Below are 20,267 nucleotides of genomic sequence, written 5' to 3'. Positions count from 1 at the left end.
AGTCTCGGACCTTAGCTCACCAATTTCAGACCTTATCTTACCAATCTTAGACTTTATCTCACCAATCTTAGAACTTATCTCAGCAACATGTACCATAATCTTAGCAAATTCATCTTCTTGGTTACATGTTGTAGCATAGTCCACCACTTCCTCTGTAATGCTAGTGATTGGATTGCACCATTCTCAAACACCACATCTTCTAGTTGGACATACATAATACAACCTCCCCTTATTGTTATAATCATTAGAACCTATGACCTTAATTAAAGATTTTGATTTACATTTGCAATATAGATCCCTGTACCTTAAATCAACCAAGCTTGAAGTTTTTCCCTTTATACTTGTAGACATGTTTTAAGAAAGGAAAATCTAGATATTTGAGCCCTAATTTCAAGAAAAAATCCCACTAACTTGTAACCCAGAATTCAACCTTTAATTTGTAGATGAAATCCTCACCAACAGGCCTGTGGCCTAGCGGTATCAGCCTCTTACTTCTCAAAGGGAGGTCAAAGGTTCAAGTCTCAAAAGAAACAAATGTGTGTGAGTACCAATTAGAAAAAAAAAAAATAATAATAAAAAAAAAAATAAAAAAAAAAGTAGATGAAATCCTCCAAAAACATACCTAAATTTTTGAGCCTGAAGTTGCAGATGAAGTATTCTCCATCTTCGTCGTTTTTCTTCAAATTCTTCACACAATTTGCTTCTTTTTCTTCTCCAAAACATACCCATAAGACTTGATTTGTAGATGAATAAAACATACCCAAAATTTTGAGCCCTAAGTTGTAGATGAAGTCTTTTCCATCTTCATCATTTTTCTTCAAATTCATCTAAAAATCTTCTTCTTCTTTTCCAAAACGCACCTAAAAGACTTGATTTGCATATGAACTCAGTCATGGTTGAACAATAAAGAGCAGCTCCCAAATTTGAGCCCTAATAATGAACAAAAAACGGACCGCTGCTTCACAACGGTTGTATGTATATATGTATAATATCATATGTATATATATTTCAATTGGTAGGGACAAGGGTATTATAGGGATTTTAATAAAATTTGTAAATGACGTCAGCAAATTGCGTCCTTGACTGTCGTTGATTCTGATAGAAGAGAGGTCCGTGTAGGATATTTTCATTGTTAGGGGAGATCCGAGTAAATTCCCAAACCATAGGAGAGATCCGTGTAATTATGACAAACCATAGAGGAGGTTTGTGTAAATTACCTAAATTTGTTTGGTATCAATATTTTATAAAACACTTGTATTGTTAATTTTACAATAATATCTTTTAATATAATGTTACCATATTTAATACGGAGTAATATCAACTTTATAAAAGAAGGGCTGAGATTCTCTTTATAAAAAGGGTTAATTTCACTTACACCCCCTTAGGTTTAACCAAATATTACATTGAAGTACCTTTCAAAAATTATTATCACTAACACTCCAAATCACTTTTCCATTATTGACACCATAATAATAGGTGTGAAATAACATTTTTACCCTAATTTAGCTTTTTAATCTAAAATAGCATAATTGTGTAAGGACAAAATTATCCCCATTAATTAATTATCCGACAACACCCTCACTCTCACTCATATTTTCTCTTTATCTTCATATGTGGGCCACCTCCCACCACCTCACCACCATTGTTAGTTGAATACATTATCACCAACAAACCAGTGACCTAGTGGTATCAAATCCTTACTTCCTAAAGGAAGGTCAAAGGTTCAAACCTCCATGGAGGCATGTGTGTATGAGTACTAAGAAAAAAAAAAAAACACATTATCAATAATATGTTTAAATGAGACTCATAATAGAAAAAGAGTCACATAAATAAATAAAAGAAATATACCCTTTATATAAATACATACACATACAAGCATAAATTACTCCAATTTTTCGATCATCAGATCCAATTTTATCAAAAGAATAAAAAATAAAAATATCGTCAATTCAGTTTGAATTTTGAAGTGGTTTTAAAAAATAAAAAAAATAAAAAAATAAAAAGTTTTGTTTTTGTAGTGATTTAGGTGTATTCTTTTGTAATGTGTCTGAATCATTTGGTCGTGACACTATGTAAAGCAAATGAAATACGTTATTGAAGTTCAAGAATCAAGAGCTCCCACGCATTATAACTAATAAAACTTTTTGTTAATATAAATATAATGCATTATGCAAGTCCAGAGGTTAAAAAATAACAAAAAAAAAAAAAAAAAAAAAAAAAGGGTACGCCTGTTGTGAATTAATTAATTTGCTTAATCTCTAAATTGATTGTTCTTCTTAGTTAAATTAATTGTTCTTATATTCTGATTCTTCCAAACAAAAATTTCTAAAAACTTTTGTATCTATCTCTAAAAAGGAAAAAAGAAAAAATTAACATCGGACAATAAGGAAACATTTTTATTAAAATAGGAAAAATCTACAACAAACCAAAAATCTAAATCTGTATAAATGATTTTTTTTCCCTAGCATATTTGATCATATAAAGCAAAATATTATTATAAAAATTACATGAAAGCCAAAATCGAGAAAGAGAGAAGCAATAATAAGTGGAAAAAGCAAAGTTTGCCATGGGTATTTTGGTCTTTTAAATAATTTTATTTAGTCTTTTTACATTCAAAAAGTGATCTAATAACTCTAAAAAGTAACGTTTGGGGTCTGAGTGAAAAATGGAACAAACATTTATAATGTGAGTGATAATAAATTTTGAAAGATGTTTTAATATAATATTTAGCCAAATCTGAGATAATGTCAGTGATAATAAATTTTAAAAAATATTTTAATATGATATTTGACCAAACATTTATACCGAGTGACCGTCATACTACCTTCACCATTGAAAGAGCCAAAGAATCGGGCCCGCTCAAAGTAAGGCAAGAAAAGAACTTGGTTATTTCCATCCGTCACGCCCATAGCCGAAGAATCGTGTTCAACTCAACGCTTGACATGAAAGTATTTAGTCGAGAACTTTTTTTAAAAAAATAAATAAATAATAAAAATAGATAAATAATAATAAAAATTAGGTGGAATAAAAAGGTTAGAATGTATATTAAAAGAAAAGGCAAGGAACAAGAAAAAGTTCTGCCTTTAGTCTACTTGCCTTGTGTTGTGCGCCTTTTTTTTTTTTTTTTTTTTTTTTTTTTTTTTTACTCTGTCTCAAAAATCATGGAGGTAAAATATATATATATATGTAATCATGGACTATTTGCATTATTTTCTTGTGTGTGCGCCCCCGCGTGTGGGTTTTTTTGTTTTTTGGTTATCTTATTTCTTATTGGATCTCTTTCCTTTTCAGTCATTTATCATTAACAGTTGAGCCCATTGGGTTGGTTATTGAAGCAAAATGAATAATTACTAGACAAGTTTGAAATAAAGCCAACCTATATATCTTTATTTCTTTATAACATCGAACAAGTAATTGACAGTTTGGCCGAGTGGTCTAAGGCGCCAGATTTAGGCTCTGGTCCGAAAGGGCGTGGGTTCAAATCCCACAGCTGTCAAATTTAAAGTATTTTTTTCCATTTTTTGAAAATATATTATACAAAATAGTTTTTTTCCATCAAATTTATTTTGAATTGTTTTTTTTTTTTTCATTTTTTGAAAATATCAAATTAATTAGGGTGAAGATCCAACAGAGTTTCATCATAAGCTTCAAAGAATTTCCTGGGTAAAATGATGATTTGAGTTCATGAGAAAATCCAATAGAGGTAAACGGATGGTGCTTGTGATGATCAAAATGCTAACTCAAAGGCCTGTTTCCAGAACTTGACTAATCATATTAATGGCCATAAGATTCTAATCACCCGGCTATTTTGACTTATTTTAAAGTCTTTGAATATATATTTTTTAAAATTTACATATATCTTGCATAAATCATGGCGTTCTCCCAAATCCCAGGGGAACAACTCCATGATGCTCGGGAAATATACAACGATCTTCTGAGAAAATGTCCGCACTATGATATTGCAAAATGGCACATGGTGCAAATATTTTATAATGGGTTAGCTGAGCCTCGTAGGAACATGATCAAAATGCTAACTCAAAGGCCTGTTTTCAGAACTTGACTAGTCATATTAATGGCCATAAGATTCTAATCAACCGGCTATTTTCACTTATTTTAAAGTCTTTGAATATATATATATATTTTAAATTTACATATATCTTGCATAAATCATGGCATTCTCCCAAATCCCAGGGGAACAACTCCATGACGCTTGGAAAATATACAATGATCTTCTAAGAAAGTGTCCACCCTATGATATTACAAAATGGCACGTGGTGCAAATATTTTATGATGGGTTAGCTGAGCCTCATAGGAACATGGTAGATGCTTCTAATAGTGGTGCTTCCTTCATAAAAGTGCAGATGATGCTTTAGTACTCTTTAAGGCCTTGAGCGAGAATTTTGTTCAACGTGCTTCTACTTCTAGGTATAGGTCCACTCCTGGTATCCATAAGGTAGAAAGTTTGTTTGAAACTGAGAAGACTAAGGAATTAGCTACTCAAATAGAAGCATTGACCCGAAGATTTGACCAAGTCTTAACAGCGGGTTATGCTCATATTCCTTCTCTGCACTCCGTTATCTCCTCCATACCACATGAGGTGTGCTTTATATGCTCTAACCCTTCAAATCTTGCTAAATATTGTACAGTAAGGGGTCAATCTTCCGAAATCCCTTAAGAGCAAGCCAATGCCACATTCTCCAGACCAAGTTATAATCCATATTCCAATACTTACAACCTGGGATGGAGAGATCATCCAAATCTTTCATGGCGGAATCAAAGCCAAAGTAATCATGTCCCATAATCTCAGGGACAATTTCAAAATCAATCCAATTCTCAGCCTCCAAATAATTCTTTCAATCAATCATCTGTCTATCATCCTCCTCAATTTCGGAATCAAGCTCCTCCTCCTCAAAGAAATTTTGCTTTTGAAGATCAAGTGTTGACAACACTCACTGATCTTAAAGCAATTACTCAATTACTCCATTCTCATTCTCAGGCCATAGCTAAGTTGGAAGCTCAAGTTGGGCAAATAGCTAATACCTTAACTCGTAGCGAGGTTGAAAAACTTCCGAGTCAGCCTGTGGCCAACCTGAAAAGGCAAACTTACATGATTGATGATAATAATCCTTTAGGTATTCATCATGAGGAAGTTCATGCCATAACCACACTGAGGAGTGGGAAAATCATTCATAATCAAGTTAAGGAATAATGGGAAGAGAGAAAGAGAGACGTATGATTCCAATTAATCCAATTCTTCCAGTTCCAAAGCTTTATGGGAATCCTTTAAATTCAACTCCATCAAGCACCAAAGGAGTTCAAGATGAAGTCACCTCTTCATGTACTCCTCAGCTTGAGACATCTTATGAACCAAAGGCTCCGTTTTCTCAATGTCTCAAGGAACCTTCTGATGTGTGTTATTTATTTACCCCTCGCAATAGAACGAATCATTTGCAGGATAGGGTTACTTAGAAGGTGTCGAACCTCAGGGACTATAGTGGTTTATCAAGTTTTCAATTAATTACTATTTTAATTTAGAAGGAAGAGTTGTTTGTTGTGTTGCGATTCAATAGCATTGGTGCGTGTCGAACTGATACCTCAAAATGATGTAAAAAGTGTGAGTGTGTGAAGTGGCCACCACATTTAGAATTTATAAAAACCACTTAACACTATACTATGTAGTATGAGTGAAAAGGGATCATCCCAAGCGATTTGAAAGGTATTACGAAATCAAATTCGGGTTAGTAGGTCGAGTGATCAAATAGAGGTTTGGTTAATTGAATTAAGTTACAATTCAATTAAAAACATGCAAATTATAGTTGAACTAAAGTATTTAAGGTATAGAGAATGAGAGAAAGGTCTTGGGGTGTAAAGTTCATCACTAAGCTTTACCTCACTAAACATTTAGCATTTGCCAATTTAGGGGGATTCCATGTTGTAAAACAAGTGTGAGTGCTATTAATTGAAATGCTAAGCATGGATGACAAAATAAGCATACATTGTCTAATCAAGCTAGTGAGTAGTACAACCTATCAAATTAAGCCATTAACCATTCAATAAACCCACAATTAATGCACACAAAAATCTAGAGAAATGTACTACTTGCACTCATAAGCATGGATCATCAAACAACAAGTATGGATTGTCTACCTATCTAGGAATTTAAAGCAACTACACTACAATTATACCAATGACAAGGAAATTAAACTAATTAAGCTAAGGAGAGGTAGCATAATCCATTAAGAAATAAGCATAATCCATCTAATAAACCACAAGAGTAGCCAATTAAGTACCATGCCTTGACCATTACTAGATTTACAATTCCAACACACATAGAAAAGCATTAAACTCATAAAATCTAGTATAAAGACATAATCATCCATTCCATCACACATGGACATATGAATATAATGAAAAATTAATTGGAAGAATTAATCCATACAAATCATGTAGATATTCAAGATTTATATATAATCATAGGTCAAAACATCAATTACAACTAAAATTTCCAAAAATTACAAGATACTAAGGTTTAGGAGGCAAGCCTAGGGGCGATCTCTAGCCCCAAGAGAAGGATCTAGCCACTCATGGTTGTTGTCATCCAACCCTCAAGGGCTTTCTTCAATGTAGGCACTATCTTCTCTCCTCTTGCTTTGGTCTCCAAAAACCCTAATCTAGAGATAGAAAATTATCTAAGAACTATCTATTTTTAGCTAAAGTTGGAACCCTAACAAAAATGGTCCCATTTCATTTAAATACAAGTCTCTTTGAGTAGGCAGCAAGTCTGAAAATAAGCATTTCATTGGTCTAATCCCGCAGCTACAAAAGTTGGTGGAGTTCGGGCATGCTCGGGAATAAAACAGCTCACTGCCAGGAAGATCTTCGATCGATCGAAGATGGCTTCGATGGATTGACACTTACTTCAATCGATCGAAGATGACATGGCATGAAAATATCTTCTTGGCCTTATCCGGATTGCTGAGCTAGCACCAACTTCACTTCAATCGATCGAAGATCTTGTCGATCGATCGGAAACTTCTTCGATCGATCGAAGACTGTCCAGTGCAGTTTTTCTGACTTTTTTTGAATTTTCTTCTTGACTCCAAAAAGGAGCTACTAGGCTCTTTTTAGCCTGTTTAAACCTTATTAACCTGAAATAGACAAAAACACAAATTAGAACTAAAATGGGAAAGTAAGATAGATGAATGGACTAAAATACTCTATCTTAGGTGCTAAAATGTGCAAAATTTAAGCACTTATCAAGTATGAACAAAAATTAAACTAAATAAAAGGATTGAGATCAGAGAGAAAAGATCTTAGGGCTTGACTTCTCCATGAACCTTATACTATTGTCAATTATTTCAACATTGGGATTCCAATGCTTGTGTATAACTAGGAATTAAACTCAATAGCATTCATTTAATTCAATTTAAAGAAAGGTAAATCATGAATGTTTGTTAATAATAACCTATCTTCAGTTGGCACGAATTATCTACCTACCTACTTCTAACTAATTTTGCAATATAATCCATCTTCCCTGGGTATTTAGTGCTCGAGCATTTTCATCAGTGCTCGAGTTCTTGACTTTTGTGCTCGAGCTCTTTTAAACGAGAATTTGTAGCATCTTTTCATCTTCCCGAGGGCATTTGTGCTCGAGAATGCTCGAGCCTTGGACCTTAGTGCTTAAGATTTTGAAGAAATGCTCGAGCTTTTGATACTTAGCCATTTTTTAGCAATGCTCGAGCTCTTCAATATACTCGAGTATTAGAAAGTTGTGCTCAAGCTTTGGGGGTCATTTTACTGCAAATCATCCCGGTTGCACCCAAAGTTGACTCCAAAGGTCCGAAACATCTCCTTAAGTATCAGGAACATTATTATAAGCATCAAATCCATGGAATTGTCCATCTCTTTGGGTAAAATTAACCTACAAAAAATAAATAAACAAAAACAAATGTAAGAACTAAGATACAAATATTACTAATACATTAACATATGCACGTTTAAGGGCTCGAATATGCAATATTCAGTGGTTATCAGACTCCCCCGTCCAGCATCTCTCAACTTTAGGCTTACTCTTGATCTATGTAGAAGGATCGCTGGTAAATCAACCAACAATACATGAATGTCTTGATCTCTTCAAAGTATGATCTTTTCATTATTTTCTTCAAAAACTGAATTTCTGAAGTAGAAACAAAATTTTGCTTTACGACCGATAGATATGGAATTTTCAATCATGCAAATCCCAATCGAACAATGAACAACAACCTGGATCACTCAATGTATAGGTGTGTGCTCACAAAAAACAGAAAAATAATAAACTCCCAAAAACTCACACAGAGGCTTTCTTGGGTTTTGAATTTTGCAATAAAAAAGTCATCATTAATTGTTTGTGAATGTGAGTTTATATAGAGAATTAGAGACCTTATTAGGATTAGAAAATACCTTCAATTTCGTGCTCAGACATCCAACCGGTTGGATTTTTTTTGAGCAATGTTTTGATGCAGAAAATGCAACTTGTTCAAGAGTGAAGTGCATTGGATTTTTTCCAAGCAATGTTTTGATGCAAAAAATGCAACTGGCTCAAGAGTGAAGTGCAACCGGTTGGATTTCTAAAAAAGTTTAAGTACTCAAAATCTAACTTTTACCCTCCTCTAAGTGATCCTCACAAATTTAACCTAAATGTTGTTCATCATCTGACCGAAGAAGTCGTGAGTAGCTTTACTTGAGTTTTTTGCTTCCAAAACCAAGACAAAAATAAATGAAAAATTACTACCTGATCGGAACTTTATTTTGATCACCAAAATATACCAATTATAATTTTATATCTCACAAGGTGATAAAAATAAATATGAGGTGTTATGTTTATGTTTATCCTCTTCATTGAACCGCAATGTCCACTGCATTAGAAAGTATCAAGACACGGTGAGCTCCACACTGCTACCGATGTCAACATCTTGAGGAGACCATTCCAATTGGCCTTTTTTATTAAATATTGAAAAGGACAAAAGAGTAGATATCCAGCTAATGAAGGATGGGCTGTCTCACTTCTATATTTGGTTGGCAAAATCTGATAGGGACATGCCAACATGACTGAACTCAATACAACCCAAATAATAATAATAATATGAAGTAATTCTTATTTTTACTTCTACCAAAAATAAATTTTAATTTTAATTTTTTGAAACTGAAACAGAAAAGTAGAATTATGTTTGGTAATGCCTCCAGTTTTTGAACTTTTGAAAGCAAAATAATAGAAAGCAAGTTCAATTATGATTTTTGTTTTTGTTTTATGAATTGAGAATACTTGTAATTTTTTCAGTACTACTAGCATATCAAAATTGAAAGCATAATAAATTTCTTACTTATGAAAGAATATCATGAATTAGTCACATTTCTTGGCATCTTTTGACCCCCCTATGTTAAAATTTCGACCCAATTTAACAACTTGGGCTCTAATTAAACTCACAATTCTCGACATCTTTCTTATAAGTATTCTAAAAAAAATGCAATTGAATCTGCATTTTTCATGAATTTGCAAAACATGAAATATTAAATCACGATATGTGAACCAAGTAACAAAAAGTTATTTGTTTACTTCGGTTGTAAATTTTCATAAACTTTTGCAACATAAGAAAACTTTATATCATTTTCGTCACTCATTTCTCATTTTCTTTTGCATAGACATGAAATTCATATATGGAAGGTACAAAATTTGTGGAAGTATATGATTGAACCAGTCCCATGTACTACATATGATCTTTGAAGACAATAATAACACCTGTACACAATGCTTTGGCCTACGATCTTCTTATAAGGTCACAGGCGGAGCTAGGACTTTATTTCAACGGACAGTGCACTTATTGAAAATATAAATATAAAAAAAAATAAAAAATAACAAGTATAACAAATATAACTTTTCTAAATCAAAAGGCAAATAAGAAAAAAAAAAAAATTGTAAAATAATATGCTAAATAAGTAGTGTAAAAAATTAAATACATTATAAGTGAAGAAAGAAAATTTTTGAAAAAAGAAAGAAAAAATAGAGAAGGAAAAAAAATAGGGAGTAATTGAAGAAGGAGTGTATGTGTAAATTTTTTTTTTTTTTCAAAAGAAAATTTAAGAGGGGGGCATTATTCAAAATTGTCCTATTTATATGACAATAGGCTCCGCCCTGTATAAGGCCCATATATATTATTTGGGATGTCAAAGTCTTCAATTCAAAAGAGTAGTTCGGTCAATCACTTGCTTAGTAAGCATGTGGGGACAATAAAAACGATTGCATATTTATATTCATGTGTATATATATATGGAGAAAGAGAGAACTAAGGGAGTCCTGGAAGACGTTGAGAGCATCGACGATGTGAGAATAGGAATGGTCGATCGCGATGAGAGAACATGAATATACATTCATGGACGTAAAGATAGAGAGGAGATAGAAAGAGTGGCGAGCAAGGGAATGGTAAGATATTACTATAAACAAGCAGCGTTTTAACATTTTATTTGGGAAGCTATAGTGACTTTAAGTTGATTCGCTGCAGTGACTTTAAGGCTATATTTGGTAGGGTGGGTTTGAAGAGGAAGGATAGCATTAGTTATGAAGGAAAGGAAAAGGGAAGATAATTTTAATCTCCTATCGCGTTTGATTGATTAACGAAGGAAAAGAAAAGAAAGGATAATAATTATGTTTGGAAAAATAAAGGGAAGAGAATTATTTTAATAAATTGACTATTATACCCTCTTATATATTTTAAAATATAATATATATATATATATATATATATATATATATATATATAGTCTCATGTACTTGCCACAAGAAAAGAAAAAAAAAAAAAAAAATAGGGCAAATCATTTCAGCCTCCCCAATCTTGCCTCCATCTCTATTTTATATATATGTGTGTGTGTGTGTGTATATATATATATATATAGTCTTAACTTGAGACCACAATAAAAGAAAAAAAAAAAAAAATAGGGCAAATCTTTTCGGCCTCCCCAATCTCGCTCCATCTCTATTCTCCTTCTCAACACTGAACTCTCTCTCTCTCCTCTCTCTACACTATCAGATTGTTCAAATTCAAAACCCATATATTTCTAGTTTATCTCTATTTGCAAGAATCAAAACTTCAAAACCCATATCGGCATCATTTCAGATTGTTCAAAAAATCAAAACCCAATTTCATATTGTTCAAAAAATCAAAACCCATATCAGTTTCCATCGCCCGCTGCTGTTCCAATTCGGGTTCGCCATTCTCAACTCTCAAGCTTCGCCATTCTCAACTCTCAAGGGCAAAATTGGCAACTGAAATCACACACATGCCTCTCCTTCCCTTTCCCTTCATTTCCTCCCATTTTTGGGAGGTTAAGAAATTTACTATTGAAGGCACAAGTTAACCCTCCAAATCCTTCCCTTTCCTTCCAACAATTTTTACCAAACACAAATTTATAATCCCCCTCCATCACCACCCCTTCCCTTTCCTCCCATTTCCACTCTACCAAGCTGACCGTAAGTTGCACTATAGCAAATAGAGTAATTCCTCCATTGTAATGGAGAAATCAAAGGCTTGTTTCGTTTGTAATTCTAAGAATAGTTTTATATTTTCAAAAAATTAAAAACATAAAACTATATAAAAAAAAATTATGTTTGGTTCAATTTTTTTTTAAAACTGTTTTTCCAAAACTCAGTAATAAAAGACTTGTGTTTTCAGATAACTATCTTTTATAGTTCCTTAAAAATAGTTTTCTTCTCTGAATTGTTGAGAATTGTTTTTAAAATTACAAACCAAAGAGACCCAAGAAATTAAGAAATCTGTACTTACCTTTTCCTTCTTTAAATATGAAAGTACTTTCTCAAATGTGTAAAACAAAATATTTTATTAAATGTGACTCTTGATTTTAAGACTCTGTAAGAGGTAACAATAAAAAGTAGGAATTACTTCATCTTAGTAAATAGTCCCTAATAAGCGCTGAAAAGTGTGCATTTAAACTCCTTAAGCTTGAATGTTTTAGAACCTTATTCTATCTTATTTTTTCATTTTAGTCTAATTTCATATTATTTCCCTTTTCAAGCACTTATTCCCAAAATAAGTCAATTCAGCTGAATTAGAGTATTAAAAGAACCAATCTCAAACTTAGTAGAAGAAAGGAGCAAAGTGGAAGTAAAGTGGTAAAAAAAGCCTTCTATGATTGATCGAACCAAGCTACGATCGATCACATTGTGATTGTTAAAGACCATGCCATGATGAATCTAGCCTTTTGTCCTTATCCTCATGAAAATTTCCTATTTAATCAATCCAACATTTCCTTCGATCGATCGAACCCTTTTGATTTTATCCTCATCTACCACTTTTGTCCTTTTCCCAAAAATATCTCAACCTTGTCTTTATCCAAAAAGGCACCGATGTAGTTCGATAGATCCGAGCAACCATGTGATCGATCGAACTGCCTCAAGTTGCGTGAAAAACAAAGTTCAAACCAAATTAAAAGTGTGCTCGTGGTGCAATCATTTGGAGGTCCTAGTGCACGAGGTCAGACCATTGGGTGTGACATTGAGCTACCTATATAAGGATTTTGGGTTATTTTTAGTAGAGAATTTGAAGAGGAGGTTAGAAGTTAGTTTAGAGAAAGAGACTTTGTAATACCCCTAATTTTAAAAGGCTATTCCTGGAATTTAATTTATGCCTTATTTGCATTTTATTTGCTTATTTGCGTAATAGTTTTATGATTTATTTGTTTAATCAGTCATGTTACTTAATTAATTGCTTAATGGTATTTGTTTAATCAGTCATGTTACTTAATCTGTTTTTGGTAACTGTTTATATAATTTTATTTATTTATTTAATTGTGTTTATTTAATTGTTTAATCAATTTTATTTAATGGAAATTTAAATTTAAGGGAATTTAGTTTTTCTGTTCTCTACGTGAATTTAGGGTTGCAATTTACATGGGTGGTCGACGTAGGTATATATCTTAGATCAGTTTATGGGCCGAGATGGGCTCTGGCTTTAAGGTTACAAGGATTAGGGTTTAGAGTTAAGCTTATAAATATTACGTGAGGTAAGCTTAGGGTTTGGATTCATAGCAGTTAACTCGGAGACGTGAATGGAATTCTGTGAAAGACACAGAAATTGTGAGGTACAGAGGGAGAACAGAGGAAGATAGGAGGTGTCTCTGGGTTGAACCAAGTTACTGGGGAAGCAGACTTGCAGTTTAGGACACAAACATATCACCACAGAAGCTGAGAATTTAGAGTTTCAAGTCTGAAACTCAAAGGCGAGTTCTTTTCTTCCTCCTTCCATCTAGCTTGTGTTCTTTGCACCTAGATAATCTCTAGGGTTTAATTAATTATTAAATCAGAACTTAAATGCTTACCATATAAAATATTGATGATCTCTGTGTGTTAAAACAAATTTTGTTAAATGTTTGCAAGTCTTATTTATGTTCTCTGTTTAAGCATGTAATGGTTGTTAGCAATTTTTGTTTCTTTAATTGTTTTTTAACCTCTGTAAATAAATCATGGGGATGATTATGGGGTGTTATAGGACTCTAAAGATCAGTAGTGAAGAGGAACAGAGGGGTTGAACTAGAACTGTTATTGCAAAGTTTCAGATTTTGTTCCTAACGCGTGTTAGTTCGGTAGCAAATTTAACCTCTATATTTGTTTCTAATGGTTGCTATCAAACCTTTGGGATGCTCCTGGGTGTTAATAAGATGCTTAAGATCTACTTTAGAAACCAACAGAGTGGTAGGAGTTGATCAGAGAGGGAGCAAACGGACTGAAACGAAGCAACGGGGACAGAGGCTCTCAAAGGAGGTGAGAGCCGGCTCCATGGATGTGGGAGCCGGCTCCCACAACAAGTAGAGCCGGCTCTAAGGACTCCTAGAGCCGGCTCTAGGCTGAAAGAGCCTGCTCCCAAAATTTGGAGCAGGCTCCCTTTTGCAATATACGTTTCATTTTTATTTTTATTTTGTTTTAAGGCACTGTTTGGTAATCTGGACACTGTTTGAGCCTTGGGATGCTTCTAATGGATTGTGGGGACTTTTCAGAGGATTTAATTACTTGATTCTAAGTGTGATTAAACTAGTTGATGCATGGTTTAAGTCTCTAAGATAAAGGATAAAACAGTATAAAAGCGAATGACTTAGTACACTGTTATCGGATGGGACGAAATAAATTGTTTAGGTTAATCTTGCAATTTGTTGGACTATAATGGGATTATAGAATTTGTTCTAAATGCATGATAGAGTCATTGATATATTGGATTGGGTTTATGCATGCTTTGGATGCTAGTTGTGTAAACTATTAAACTGTTTCCTGCAATTACATGGTTTAATTCTGGGATTTAAATTGCTGAAATCTTAAATACTTTTCTGCAATTATTTGGATGGTGGTTTTGGACTGTAAATTACTTGTTCATTATGTATACATTGTAATTTACTTGGATATGGAGGATTGTATGCACCGGTATGGGACAGTGACATACTAGGGACGGTTTAGCTCAAAATGCATAAACCTAACCTAATGGATTAATGAAATGGATTGAAAGATATCGAATCCTAATTGTGACTAAGTCAGATCAGCTGTAACCAAGTTGGATGACTTCCTGGATTAACAGATGGTAGTTAAGTTATATCAACTGAATAAGTTGAGTGACTAACTAGTTGGTTTATTATATGTCAGTTTAATAAATAGTTGAATTGCATACCCTGGATTTGGACGGACTTTATATATATGTTTATGGTACCACGAGTTGAGCTTGAGTCTCAGACTCGTTGGTTAGGGTGCGTATATGCAGTGGATGCGTAGGTGGTTATAATAGGTTGAGGTGTACCCTGTTAGGTCTAGGTACTCATGCCCACCTTTGGGTGCGTATTCGCATGTTGCCTTCTATTCAGGTTGAGACCCCTATTATAGACTAGTGAATGTCCCTTAGTGTGGATATATTTATACGTATGAACTAGATAGATATTGTGAGGTGTCTACGGTGTATCTGCGTATCGGGTCACTGTATGGATTGCAGTTAGATTAGAACTTGCTCGTGGGTCTGACCCACTCCTTCATTATTCTTTTCAGGTACAGGACGGTTCCAGCCTTAGAGCTTGATCGTGCTTGTCGAGGACAGTCTCACATTCATCTGATTACGTAGGACTTCTCTCGATGTTTCTAGCATTATCTATTTTCAGTTTTTAGTTTCAGTTGAACTTTTGGTTAGGGGTCCACCAGTGGATTCCCAAGTTGTAACCTTGAAGTTTTGGAGGATTGGAGTTTTATTTTTCAGTTATGCTTTGGGGTTTTTTTTTAAAATTAATTAAATGTTCTTTTAGTTTTAATCCATTTCTATTATTTCATTTTGTCATTTGTGTTCGCTTTAAAATACTTTAATTGTTTGATATTCCCTCGGGTTTGGGCCTGGGCCTGATCAACCCGTGTCTCGGATCCGAGGGGTATCACAGACTTGGCTAGAGATTAGAGAGAGAAATATACAATTTGGGAAAGTTCTTCCACCCATTTAGGATTTCTACCAAGAACACAAGAAGAGGAGGATGAATTCTTCCATGGAGATAGCCCTTGAAGGTTAGATGACAACATCAATGAGTGGCTAAACCATTCTCTTGGGGCTAGAGATAGCCCTAAGCATGCCTCCTAGACTTTGATGTTTTGTAATTGATGGGGATTTGTGTTGTAATTATTGCCTTGACATCTTATACATATAAATTTTGTTTCTACAATAATTTGTGTAGTTTAATACTTCCAATTGATCATTTAATTATATCCATATGTCTATATATGCTAGAATGAATGTTCATGTGTTTATCTCTAGGTTTTGTGATATTAATGCATGTTTATGTGTGTTGATATTATGAATCTAGTGATGGTCAAAGCATGGTGCTTAAATATATTTCTCTTGTGGTTTGTTTTATGGTTCATACTTATTTCTTGATGGATTGTGCTACCTTCTTAGTTTACTTAGTTTAATTTTCATATTACTAGCTTAATTGTTGTGTAATTGCTTTACTTTCCTAGATAGGTGGACAATCCATTCTTGTTGTTTGATGTTCCAAGCTTATGATTGCAAGTGGTATATATATATATATATATATCTCTAATTCAATAAGTGTGCATTAATTGTGGACTTATGGAAGGATTAATGGCTTGATTTGATATGTTGTGCTATTCACTTGATTGTTTAGACAATGTATGCTTACTTGGCCATCCATGCTTAATATTTCAATTAATGGCACATACTTTCATTTACAACACACAATCCCCCTTGATGAGCGCTGAAAAGTGCGCGTTTTAACCCCTTGAGTTAAGGTATTCTATGATCTTTATCTATCTAACTTTCCCGTTTTAGACTAATTTCGTGTTATTACTATTTTCAGGTTCTTATCCAAAAAATAAGTCAATTCAGCCAAATAAGAGCATTAAATAAGTTAACTCAAGCTAAATAAAATAAATGAGCAAAGTGGAAGCAAAATGAAGCAAAGTGTGAAAATTCAGCATGTTTAATCGATCTCAGAATTTCTTCGATCGATCGAAAATTCATTGATCTAAATAGTTCAAGATGGATCCAAGCCCTTGTTCTTATCCAAAAGAATCCAGCAAGTTCGATCGATCCAACATTTTCCAGATCGATCGAAATGATTCGATCTTATCCACACCTACTGGTGTGTCGTCAATCTAAACCCAAAGTTTGTGCACCAAAAGGTATTGGTGTAGAGCTATGATGAATTTGGCCAAGTTTTATATTTAGAAATTGCCACTACTACCTCTCACTAAAAATATAGCTAGGGCAAGTAGGGATCGTCCCAAGGGATTGGTGGGTCGTACTAGGTTGAGGAATCAAGATTAGGGTTAGTAGGTCGAATGATCAAAAGATTGGTTGATGGTTGAATTACACTAAGATGCAATTTAAACTAAAGTAAACAATAATGCAATAAAGAGAATAAAAGAAAGAGAGAGATCTTGGGGTTTAGAGATCACCACTAAGCATACTTTTCTACATCTTTAATGAATGATTAATGAGGGGAAGATATGTGTTGCAATATTTGTGTGTGTGTGTGTGTTTGGTTGTTTCAATTAGCAAGGATGACCAATTAAGCATATATTGTCTAAGCAACATAGTGAAAAGCATAATATATCAAACTAAGCCATTAATCTTTTCATTAAACTCACAATCCAAACACATCACAAGGTTAGAGACATATGCTACTTGCATTCAAAAGCATGAAATATCAAACAACAAGCATGGATTGTCCTCCCATTTAACAACTACATTACAACTAAGCTAATGACATGAAATTAAACTAATTAAACTAAAGGAGAGGCACAATCCATCAAGAAATGAGTATGAACCATCAAGTAAATCACAAGAGCATTCTATTAAGCACTATATTTTGACAATATCTAGATATATAGCATTAATACACATAGACGTACATCAACAACACAAGAAATAAAGACAAACACATGAACATCTATTCTAGCATACATAGACATATGGATAGAATGAAATGATCAATTGGAAGCATTAAACCATATAAATCATTGAATAAACAAGATATATATATATATATATATATATATATATATATATATATATATATATATATAAGTGTCAAAACATGTATCACAATACAAATCCCCTCAAAAATATATAAATCAAGATGTAAAAAGCATGTTTAGGGCTAACTCTAGCCCTAAGAGGATGTCTAGCCACTTATGGATGATGTCTTCCAACCCTCAAGGGCAAGCCCCATGGAAGAAATCTGCTCCTTGGTTGATGGAGAGCCTCCAATGGTGTCTCTAGCCTCCACCTCTCCTTTACTTCCTCACTAAGAATTCTCTAAAAATCCCCCCTATGGTTGTGTGTGAATCCCCTCTCAAAAGTTGCTCAAATCCCCTTTTTGGTAGGTTAGGTGACACCCAAAAATGATCTGGCACGTACTCCAATATGCTTCCAATGATTGGATAGAGGATAACTTTTTATGAGCTGGCAATTTAACTTTTTCGCACTGAAGGAAGTTCGATCGATCGAACCTTGACCTTAGATCGATCGAACATGGCTGAGATCTATTGAACTGAAGCTGGATCAATCCTCTATAGCGGCGCCTTTTTGGATAAAAACAAATCTGAGATATTTTGAAGATATTTTTGGGAAAAGGACAAAAGTGGTTGGTAGGGTGGTATAGCTGGATACGATCAATCATTTGGATAAGGACATGAATGTTCGATCGATCAGAGAATTAAGTTAGATTGATCGGACTTTGAGATCTTTGAATAGGGACATACATGGCTCAGATCCATCTTGAAATGCTGAGATCGATGAAAGTTGGATCGATCGAACTTTTCTTGAGATCGATCGAAGTTGCTGAAATTCCACATTTTGCTCTACTTTGCTCCTTTCTTTGATTCATCCTAGAATTGCTTCATTTCTGCTCTTATTTGGTTGAGTTAGCTTATTTTGGGATAAGTACCTGAAAATGGAAATAACACAAAATCAATGTAAAGCGGAAAAATAAGATAGATAAATGTTCTAGAATACCTAAGCTTAAGGGGTTTAAATGCGCACTTTTCAGCGTTCATCACACCCCCAAACTTAAATATTGCTAGTCCCTAGCAATGAACTAGAAAGTAAAGGAATGAAATGAACAATTATACAACTATGAACTAGAAAGCAATAAATGGATAATGCCACTTTCATAGGGAACGCAATTGCACTTATCACATGCAACAAGCCTTTTAAACCCCTAGGTTACCCTTAGTGGACGAGTGAAGTCTCGTAAGGGTTTCCAGAAATGATACCCACAAACATTAAGCTCATTCTTTTAAAAGAGGTACCAATATTGCAAAAAAGCATTGGGAGAAAACTACTTCAAGTATGCAATGTTTCAAACATTTTCAAGCAATCTCCCAAAATCTCAACATCAAGTAAGCAAGTATGGTCCTCCACACATCAAGAAAATGATCATACAAATCAAAACAACTCTAGAATCCTTTTTGAGTGGACCGGCATCAAATATGTTGCTATCTTAGCCAACTAAAGAAATGATCACATCCTTACCCTCAAACTAGCACACAAATCTAGTATCGATCATCAAGACAAAAAGTGGACCTTTTATTAAAGCTTTATTGTTCTAGGTGCACTTATTCTTTTCACTCGATTTTTTTTTTTTTTTTTTTTTAATAGGATTAAAGATGGAAGTATGGTGCAATGTGTTGACCTATTAAGCTTTCTAGGGATCCATGAGGTCTAGCGTTAGGTCAATGACTCCCAAACCGGACGGTTTTAGGGCATTAGGTGTTCAAATACTCCTACGAACTTACAAGCTCAAATCAACTAGGCTACAAATTAAAACAACCTCTATCTAATCATTTCCTACTTCTCACCTTTTGGGAGAAGTCCTCACTTTTTTATTGCTTTTGCAACTTCATTTTTTCTTTTTCTTTTTTTATTTTTTTTTAAGCAAGTTCAATTATTAACCTAGAGTTTGGGCCCTCCACCTTTCGGTGCGAGAAGTTCAGTGCTTGATAAGGCTAGAATCCCAGCTACTTAGTGAAAAGGGGTTGTTATTTACCTTTATCAAGAATGAAAGTTTTCAATGCACTACTAACTCAATTGGGATATAACCAATTCAATGATCAACAAAGCATGTACCCCACAAATGAATGCTAGTATGCGCCTGTGCTAGTGTAGAATCTTAGAATGAATCTCAAAACAATCACAAAATCAGGATGACGTGGACCACAAGTGTAAGCAAGATATCAATTTTTTGAAAAATTTACTCCTAAATGGCATCCACAAGGCATACAAGGAGTATTGGACTCTCAAGTCAAACAATTTTTAAATTTTAAGCAATATAGTCCTCAAAAGATCAAAATTATAGCTAGTTATGGACCAATCATAGAAAATCCCTCAAATACACAAGTCATGCTCAAAATTTTGAATTAAAAAAAAAAAAACAAACACTGCAAAGCACCATTACCCCCAAACTTAAATGGCACAGTGTCCTCAATGTGGAAAGAGAATAAAAGGAAAGAGTATACCAGTGTAACTAAGGCAAAGAATGGCCGGGACAGAAGTATCCAAAGTGGGTGGCATAGCCCCCCCAAACTTGGGATTAACTGTGGTCTTGAATTTTGGCACTTGGATAAAACTCATCAGATAACAAAAGGGATAATCATAGTACACAGTGGACATGCAAGTGTAAATGGGATAACAACTAAAAATAGAGAGAGGTATAAGGGTGGTCCTGAAAATTTTGGGCAGTAC

General features: G+C 33.9%; 1 non-coding gene across 1 annotated transcript; it reads left to right on the top strand.

Annotated features, from left to right (window-relative positions):
* The first annotated feature begins 3,416 nt into the window (after positions 1-3,416).
* Positions 3,417-3,496, top strand: TRNAL-UAG (transfer RNA leucine (anticodon UAG)). Its single transcript has one exon. It is a non-coding gene; the product is annotated as a tRNA-Leu (tRNA).
* The last annotated feature ends 16,771 nt before the right edge of the window (positions 3,497-20,267 follow it).

This window comes from Cornus florida, unplaced genomic scaffold (assembly GCF_030987335.1).
Source record: "Cornus florida cultivar Cherokee Brave unplaced genomic scaffold, ASM3098733v1 CherokeeBrave_3.0.0_Hap2_Chr11, whole genome shotgun sequence".
Lineage (NCBI taxonomy): Eukaryota > Viridiplantae > Streptophyta > Magnoliopsida > Cornales > Cornaceae > Cornus > Cornus florida.
This window is presented reverse-complemented; position numbering and strand designations above follow the sequence as displayed.